General features: G+C 37.1%; 1 pseudogene; it reads right to left on the bottom strand.

Annotated features, from left to right (window-relative positions):
* Positions 1 to 575: 575 nt before the first annotated feature.
* On the bottom strand, positions 576 to 3,543 carry LOC103335996 (uncharacterized; annotated as a pseudogene).
* Positions 3,544 to 10,351: the final 6,808 nt, after the last annotated feature.

The following is a 10,351-nucleotide window of genomic DNA, read 5'->3' on the forward strand; positions in this document are numbered from 1 at the left end:
AAATAACAGTGCATTACATGAAGCATTTCATACCCAAAAGGTCAAAACCTACCAGGCTAACCCTTTTGTCCATAACCAAAAATACAATTATACCAATGCTGCCAAGAACTGTAATATAGTTTCTCCTTGGCCAAAATACATTACCAAATATGAGTCAGACCAAAGCCAACAAACAACCACATATGTCTATCCATACAATACCTTATTTGATCCTATACACCTTCCAATACAGTATGTCCATACAAAACACATTGGCCAAAAAACCTGCATATACAGTCTGTCCATACAAAACCCTAATTGATCCTACACTCCAATTTGTGATTCTTGGACAGAAGCATAATTGATGCATGTGGTGGTCCTTTGTTTAGTCCTTTTCCTCCCTCCAGTTGGATTGTTTGAATCTGCTGTAGACGATGCTGCATTTTCTGCCTTTTTTTTGTCTCTCTTTTCCTAAAAAAACAAACAAAGACAGAATGCTATCACCTATGTCACAGTTCCCATCATTCCAACAAGCAAATACAATGTGTAAAGTGCAATTATCTTCAGTATTTGAGCTCTTTGCTCTGCCTTCTGTCTCATTTTATTCTTCCTCTCCATCTCAACATCATAATTGTCAGGTATGGGATAAAACTTCCAACAGTAGACTTAGCCTTTTTTTTCTTTCCAAGTTGGGTTCTTTCATTTGGTGGCTTATGTCTATGACATGTTACTGAATTATGACCCTTTTGGCCACATGTACCACATTTGAGAGAGTCTTTGTATCTTCCTAGCTTCTTCCCACCTGTCTTGGTCTCTTTTTCACCAGACTCTTTCCTCCTAACCTTGGGTGGTCTGCCTGGTTGTCTATTGTACTTAGGAGGTAAGATTTCAGGGAAATCTGTTCTTTCCCATAGGTCCATTCCATTCACAAGTTGTATGATGTTCTCATATGCCTTTAGGAATGTCTCCTTCATGTAACACTTGTCTATATAAGTGTCAGGTCTATTCCCTCTCTTATGGTTAATAGCTGACACAACATGCTTACATGGGACACCAGATAAATCCCAATTCCTGCATGAGCAGGTCCTCTCATCCAAATCAACTATAAACTACCCACTAATTGCAGTATCTACTTGGAACTTAGGTTCTCCAGACATAATAGCAATGCAATCAGCAGCTTGTTTTTTGCTGGTTTCAAGCTTTGCTAAGGGCCTGAGACATATTGCACGCTCCCATCTCATCATCAAATCTCTTCTCATCTGTATCCTTCTCATCAACTTAACCCTAATCTCGTCCATCATTGAAATTATTGGCTTAGACCTAGCTGACATGATCCAGGAATTAAAAGACTCACATAGATTGTTCGATAGTATTGGACACTTCAAAGTAGTGTTGAAATGTGACCTTGACCAATGTCTTGGTGGTCTCTCTGGAGCTGTTTCACATAAATAACATTTAGATTAGTAAATGTACATTGAGTTCAATTATATCAAAATAATTGTGGTTGCAAATGCTCTTAAAATATTACCTGTTAGCCATGTATAAGCTTCACCATCTAATGTCCTCAACAATTCCATTGCCCTCATAAACTCTGGAACTGTGGTTGCAAATTCAGCCCTCCACATTGCATCCTTCAATAATTTTCCCTTGAACACCAAACCGAAGTTTGTAGATAGGTGTCTTGTACAAAATTTGTGATCACAATTAGGCACGACTTCCTCAAAAGCCTCCACTAAGCCTTTCTGCTTATCACTTATGAATGTAAACCCATATTGGTTTGCCAACTCAATATCCTTCACCAGCAGCTGCAAAAACCATATCCATGAATCATTGGTTTCCATTTCCACTTGGGCATAAGCAATAACCCATGTCATATTATTGGCATCTAGACCAATAGCTGAAAGCAACTGGCCTCTATATGGACTCTTCAAATGGCACCCATCTAGTCCTATTACAGGTCTGCATCCAGCCTTGAATCCCTCCTTACAGGCACCCAAGCAAATGTATCTTTGGAACATAGGCCTCTGTAACCATGTGTTGAAATCACATTTGATTTGCATTATTATTCCAGGATTTGTGTTCCTCAATTCTGCAGCATAGTCCCAGGGTCTAGCATATTGTGCACTAATGGAACCTTCTAGGATTTTCAAAGCTTTATTCTTTGCCGTCCTAGCCTTGGACAGTGATATTCCACTGTTAATATTCCTCTGCATTGTTGCCTTCAAGGACACCACTGATACAGTAGGGTTTGTCTTCACCTCCTCCACAAATGTTTGAGCCAACCATGAAGATCTTACCCCTTTGTTTTCCCATACCCTGCTACAAGTGTGTTTGGGATCTAGTCTCTTCATTTGTAGTGTGTCTTCATGTTGCATCTTGGATGCATAAATCTCAAATGGACAGTTCTCAGCTCCACAAATTGCCTGAATCCTATACTTCTCAGACTTCAACCAACATATTTCCCATCTTTCTTTGATTGAAATGGCCTTCAGAGCGTCTCTGAAGCTAAAACTATCTGCAAACTGCATGCCAACTTCAACCTCCACAGTTCCCATGTCACAAGAAGGAATAAACTCTGGGAATCTATGACCAGTGCTCTCCTTATCTGATTGTGGTGCTCTCCTAAAGTGCTGCTCCTCATCACTGTCTGCATACATGTCTTCATTATCCATAAAGTCTTCCACAAATGAAGGCTTTGGTACTGATTGCTCAGCATTTGCTCCACCCCACTCACCATCTATGTCAACCTCATGTAAGAACACTTCATCATCAGCATCCTCATCATCAATACCGTATTCATTATCCACAAAGTCAGGGTCACTCTCATCATCAGTTTCTGAGGAATCGTCAAGCATCATCAGCTTCATCAACTTCTTGTTGAATTGAGGGGTTCCTCTTCCTAACAGATCTTCTTACTTCATTTATCTCAGCATCTACAAACCCTTCATCAACTTCTACCACCTTTTGTTTGCCTTTGGTCCTAGCTTTGGTGATATCATGTTGTACACACTCTTCATCAACTGCTGCCACCTTTTGTTTGCCTTTGGAAGTATCTCTGTTTGTCTCATGTTGTAGACTGCCTTCATCAACTGCTGCCACCTTTGCTTTGCCTTTGGCAGTAAATGAATTCATGGATGGAGTTGGTTTCCTAGTCTTGTGTACCTCATTGGATATAGCTTTATCCAACCTATCATGTACAACAAGTGCTTTATCAAACTCTGGTAGCTCTTGAAGGATAACACCCGAACTTCTCACATCATCAGCATAATGATATACTTGTGAAGAATAACGGCAATAAACGCTAGAATTAGTTTGGCTATTCAGAACATCATCAATGTTGTCCCAATGATCCATGTACATGTTAATCATCCTAACCTCAGGCACATTTTCACACATTTGAATAACTTCTGAGTCAAATTCCATCCTCTTCAAATCACCCTCATCTTCAACCCTATACCAGTAATCAATCCTACCAACGTGCCCTAAATACACAGCCATGCAATCTATTTCAATTAAAGACATCTTGTCTTTATCCACATAATCAAAGTATGTAACAATTCCATCAACATAGTACTTGTGTATCAGTCTTCCATCATGGTGCATTCAAATGCTAAATAAGCAATCATCGTTTGCATACATAGATGATCCAACATTAGGCTACTGTTACACATTGCATGGATTTATAGACATGCACAGAAATCACCAACTAAACAATTACCACACAGAAAAATCCAAGCAAACACTTTTACTTTGCAGTTTACTATACCCAGTGTGAAACATTGTAAAGTCACTTTCCACACCAAAAGCCAAACATCACATGGGTTACAATAGGACCACAGACCAACTTTCCTTACTTAAAGGCCACTGACAACAACCAGAAAAGCCCAAATATGCGAATTGGGAAACCCTTATCCCCACAACTGTGAACTAAGAAGCTTAACCCCAAATTAAAACCCTCTTCCCCAAATATGCGAACTTTGAAACCATTTCCCCAAAAAATTGACCTCTAAACCCCCAAATAAATCAATATTAAAACCCTAATATCCAAATATGAGAACTTCAAAACCTTTATCTAGAAAAAAAAAATTCAAACCAAACCTCTATCCCCATATATCGTAAACTGGGTCGTCCTCTCCAGGTGGTCGTGGATCCCAACTCATCGGAGCCTTCTCTCAATCGACTCTGCGTCGTCGTCCGATCCAGCGTCTGACGGAAATCAAGTAGAAGATTTGCAAGTGTGGAAGATTTTGTTTGGTAATCTGGAGATTAATTTGTTGAAGACTCATTGGAGGGCGTGAGGGCGGGAGAGGCCGATTAATCCAAGTTCTAAAATGCCCTTGGAAGGACTTCGAAACTAGCGGATATGTGGGCCCCATCAGTGCCAGATCAGCAACTAACGGTACAACTGACGGAAACCCTAACAGTGGAATGGGATTGTAACAAATTTACAAGCTCAGGGCATGCGATTGTTAAAATTGAAAAGGCAAGGACTAACATGCCTTAGCGTTGTAAGTTTAGGGTACTAAAATGTTATTAACCCTAGAATTAATCTCCGTTACATATCATACGGCTATACAGATTATAGAATAATTATAAAATGTATAATTGAGTTGAAAAAAGTTAGATTCTAGCTAATAACTCACCCAAGGAAATTACGAGAAGGAAAACAGCGTATTCCTTCATACGGCTCTCTCTCTCTTTTATTCCTTCATTTGTTTAATTTGTATACATTTTTGTAACTTTGTTTATAAACATCTGATGCTGGGTAAAAAGAGAGCTACATGCAAGGAGTGGCTATGACATGAGGAACTCGAGGTGTTTTAGTATTTTATAATTTTTTATGTTTTTGTTAGAAATTTCTAGATTGAGCTTATATGGCTTGCATCTCTATAAACATGGATGCAATGAACAGTCTAATTTGTAGGCAAGTCTTGTGGCAAAACGTTCGAAACAGCAAAATACAAACTTATAAGAAATACAAATCATATCTATCTTTGAGCTCGAGTATTTGTTATTAGGGAGATTTACTATTATATCCAATATAGGATCCCAAATTATAAAAAAAAAAAATTAAAAAAACCCCTATATAAAATGGACTTTAGAAACACACACAAAGCCTATTTACAACATAACAAAAGGCTTTTAACTTCTTTTAGATTACAAAACTACCATTGATTTCTTAAAACAAACCCAACCCCAAAACCTCATAAAAAAGCCCAAAACACTCAATAGGGCATCAAAGTAATTTAATAATCAAAATTAAATTCAATAGGGCCAGCTTTTATTTTTTGGGTTTTTTTTGGGTTTCTTTATAGAAATTAAATGGTGTAAGGTTTATTTATAGTTTTAGTGCTAAGAATGAGTATATAACTAAATATATCTTGTTGTTACTGAAATTAACGTTAGGTCAGATTAAATAAAAGCTCGAGTATATATGTGTGTATGTATATTATAATATATAATATATAGATGGGTATGTTATAATAATAATAATATACATGCATATACGTGTATATATGCATATTATAATATATATATATATATTATATGTGTATATACGTGTATATATGTACATTATAGTATGTGTATGTAAGTATAATATAATATAATATATATGGGTATATAATAATAATAATAATATATGCATCTTATACATTGGTGAGTATAGGACTAGTTAATCCTCTCTTTCCACATAGATTTAGTAGTCCTCTTCTACGGCGGTGTTTTTGGTGGGCCCGGTATTCGAATCAACCATGGCATACTTGAGAAATTTGCCAATCACGGGCATCTTCTATTTTCTATTTTTTTTTTTTTCAAGTAATTCCCAAACTTCCTTTGCAGAATTGTATGATTAATAAATGTCATACAGAGAATCATAAGCCTATTAAGTAGTCTCTGCACAGGAAATCAGATTGTTTCCAAGCCTCAATGGTCATTATTGTCGCCTTAGACATTGGATTTTCGTCCATTTTTGGAGCCGCTTCTCTGACAACTTGTGCATGATTCAGGGTTGTGAGATAGAACAACATCTTATGTGGCCATCTCTTGAAGTCAATTCCCATGAACTTCTCAGGATTCTCGTCATGGGGATTCTTAGTCACCCTCATTCACAGTCACTGATGGTTGTGAATCCGTCAAATTTACTGTCTTTAGATTGTTGGAAAAAATACAACAATCAGTGACTAAAAACAATATATAAATACCCACGAAATTGAATTTATAACAAACTGTAATTTGAAATACAGTAAACAATAAAAAAAATGAAACTGACTTGGATTCGAGATAGAGGCTTGCAGATTTGATGCAATGTCCTAAAGACAGTCATTTCACCTGTTCTCGGTGTTTGAAGTTCTAAAGGTGACTGCCTCCTAGGATTCAACTATCTATATTTTAAGCCCTAGCACTAGGATTTAGAATCTAGCGAAGTTTGTTTGTTTTCCTCTTAGAAAATATGAATGCGCTTATAGAATGCTTTTTCTACATTGAGCGAATGAGACCTCTTCTAATTTAAATAGACTTCTGAAACCCTATCAGAAGAGATACAACTGTTAAAAAACAGTTAATTAAACTAATCTGAATTAATAAAAAATATTAATTCGAAACTAAAAGACTAATTTAAATCTAAAGTGCCCCAAGGATTAGGCCCATCTTTTTCATAATTAAATATTAAATATTATCTATATAATATTTAATGCCCAAATTAAATTTAAAGCCCAATTGGCTTCTACTTAGTCCAACTTCTATTTATTAAGTGTGGGGCTACTACACTTATAAAGACCATACTTTTTCTTCTTTCTATCAATGTAGGACAAAAGTCCTTGAATTTCATTCAGACTTCCAACATTAGTGAACTAGTCACTCAGTGAATTATATATCCAATTTTGCACTGCATGAATTACAAGTCAAGGGAGTAACCATCAATAGAAACTGGTTATATCTTCCTCATATACATCCAAAGGTTGATTCTCCTCTGAGCCACCTTCATTGGCACTTGCATTAGGCCCGCTTTGCCCCTGGGCCAAAGGGGGCCCGCTTTGCCCATCCTGGTCTAGCCTGTTGTCGAGTAGGCTGGTCTTGCGCTTGGGTGTCTAAAGCCCGGCCTGTTTGAGCCCAAGAAAGCCCAGCTCGACCATAAAAACCCAATCCGCGAGCCCAGATACATATAAAGAAATATAAAAATATAAAAAACCCAAGTTAAATGAAAGATGGAGAAAATCGTTATCTATTATCATTGTGAGAACAAAAAAAAAAGAAGTAGGGGATAAAACATGATTTTGTTAATATGGCGGTTGTATAATTATATCTTCATATTTATGGAGGAAAAAACTGTGAAGTTATGAACAAAGAAAACTATGGAAGTTATAAGCATATAGACAAATGTAAAAAAAGAACTATGAAAAAAAAGGGAAACATATAAACACAGCAAAACATAGAAAGAAAAAAAATAAAGAATTGACCAAAAAAAAATCCATATAAAAAAAGGTAAAATAAAGTAGGCTCATTTTGGCCCTCCCTTGCCCAATGGGCTTTCTTAGGCTCACCCCATGGGCCAGACTGGGCTTTGAATTTTCTGAAAAAGCCCAGTCCAGCTCGTTATTTTCTCTCTCCTCCTTAAAACCCAATTCAACTAGACCCGAGCCCATTAAATTTGAGTTGGGCTAGCCCAGCTTGGCCCATTGATGAGGCCTACCTACATTGATGTTCTTGTGGTGTAGATACTTGGTCCTGCAGCCCTTAACCTTTTTCACACACCAAATTGCCACTCAAATAACATGGAAGGCAAAGATCACTAGAATTATACCAAACTACATCTTCAACCATGTGGGGATGGAATAAAGAACTACATTCCAAATCCCTTCGGGTATTACCAATAAAATCAGTAGCATAAACATGATTGACACCAATATGAGACTAGCACACATAAGCATTAATAAGATGAACATGAATATACGATGTTTTGTAGGGAATCCACTACAAATTAGAAGATTAACTATCTGACAAGTGCAAAAACACATGTTGTTAAACATGTTGAAGTAGGAGTGTGTATAGCTTGACCAATGCGAATTACCAAGCAAGGCATGGTCTTTCTATAAAGTCTCCATCATCAGTATTTGTTGTAGTTTGTTACTGAAGACCTCCTGGTGGGTTAAGAAAATTTTGAAAACAGAAGATGGCTACCATAGAAGAGAGAAGCAGCAACGTGCTGTGACCTTCCTCCACCCAATACTTGTGTTCGTAGAATTCTGTCAATTTGCTAAAAAATATGCTTGCAAAACTTGCATTTCCTTCTATGTTGCCAACCACTGGCGGACTTATTAGGGCACAAGGAGATTCAATTGCACCTCCCCTCACCGGAAAAGTCTCTACTAAGGTTGTGGGGCATGCTCTAAGTGTTCGACGAATTGCCTCAACCAAGGCTTGCATGTGATGAGCTGTTGTTGCTGCTGTAGCGTCATTTTTTTCAAAACACCCTGGCCAAAACGACGTCGTTTTAGACCAGGGTTATAAAAATTTTATAACCAAAAAAAAAAAAAAAGAGGAAATTGGACTGCGCTGCTCACGTGATGTTTCTTGACTTCATTTTGAATTAAACCACTCACGTGAAGTCAAGAAAGAAGCTAATCAACAACAACAACAAAAAAAGGGCTTTTAAACAAGCTTTCTTTTTCTTCTTTTTAAACAAGAATTAAAAAATAAAAGGAAACTTTTGCATTGTACAACTCCTTATTTACATGGGATTGGGAGGAGTTTTCTTTATAAAGGATTAATACCATCACATCACGCAAATTTATCAAATAAGTCTGATGCTCCATTCCAAAGAATTATATAATAAGCCAATCCAAGAATTCTACGTTTTTTCTTTTCAAACTCGAGGAGGAAAAGGCTGCGCGATACACGAGAAGGGTTTTATCAGCCTCGTAGAAGGAATACAACGATGCACATTTTGGATCAATTTGGCTTAAAGCAATGACGATTGTTTTGGGTTGGGTTGGCTCCACATTGGTTATGGCTAGAGGTGTCAAACGGGACGGGCCGGCCCAGCAAGGCCCGAGCCTAGCTCGCTTAAATGAGGCACAGCTTGGCCCGAGCCCACTTCAAGCAAGGCCCGAGCCCAAGCTCGCTTCAAGCCCGCCCCACTTAACTTTTTTTTTTCCTCAAAAGTCAAAATGCAATAATTTGACATTTAATGTAATCGTTTATATATATTTTTTAATCATAAACATATATATGATGTCTTGCATTTTAGGAAAATTACTTGGATCCTTAATTAATTAAACATATCAATTACAAATTAATTAAACAACATTGGACTTGATATCTAATCAGTAAATATGATATACACGCTTCTCTTATAATCAAAGTAAGACATTTCTTCACGTATAAAATAATAAATTGTATAAAGATGAAATGTTGAAGTGGACTTGTGGAGTAGGACACTTTTTGCACTCCACCCTTTCATATTATTTGGATGTTTGATTGATTAATGTTTTCAAATAATTTATCATTTCTTGCCAATAATTATATTTTTAATGTTTATAATTTGAATTATCTAGTGGGAAAAAAATTAAGTGAAAAAAATTCAAATTAAATGGGTTGGTTCTTGGGCCCGAGTATAGCATGAGCACAAGCACAAGCCCGCCCCGGCCTGTTTTAATGTGGACATGGACTTTGGGTCGGGCTGGGATCAATGATTTTACTAAATGAGCTGGCTCAGCCTGGCACGAAAACGTTAAAAGCACGAGTTTAAATGGGATGGGCTGGCCCGACCCTGCCTATTTGATAGCTTTACTCAGTGCTCTTCGATCAGGTCAAGGTTCAGAGCAATTTGGGCTTCGTTGGCTTGGGGGCAAAGTTCACTGTTCGGTAGGAGGCCTCGCCAATCTAGACTGGCACAACGGCTTCTGAACCGAATGCGAGCTAGAAGGGATTTTCCCCTGTGGATGTTCGAAATGATGTCTACATAGCCCGCAATGTTTCTGGAAGCTTCTCCGGCCATGCATCTTTGGCATTATTTGATGTATAATTTTGCAACCTGAAAATTAGATAGTTAAATTGAAGAAATAAACTTGCAAGCGCACAAGGTTAATGCAATATGGCCAAGGCAAGTACAAGGTCGTTCCCACAGAGACTGAATAAATTCTCAAGTTGTTGTGAATTATAAACTAATTTAAATCCTAAATTACTCTAGACACCATAATTAATAAACTTAAAACTAATGACTCAACTAAAACTTAATAGAGGAGTTTTGAAAGTTGGTTTTGAAAGATTTTCTTTAAAAGAACGTTGAAAACAAGAAAATTAAAAGACAAGATAACGAAGAAAAATGTGAACTAAATAAGTTTGTGAAAGATTTTAAAGAAGCTTACCAAGA

The sequence above is a fragment of the Prunus mume genome, linkage group LG6 (genome assembly GCF_029339155.1).
Source record: "Prunus mume cultivar Tortuosa linkage group LG6, ASM2933915v1, whole genome shotgun sequence".
NCBI classification, from domain to species: domain Eukaryota; kingdom Viridiplantae; phylum Streptophyta; class Magnoliopsida; order Rosales; family Rosaceae; genus Prunus; species Prunus mume.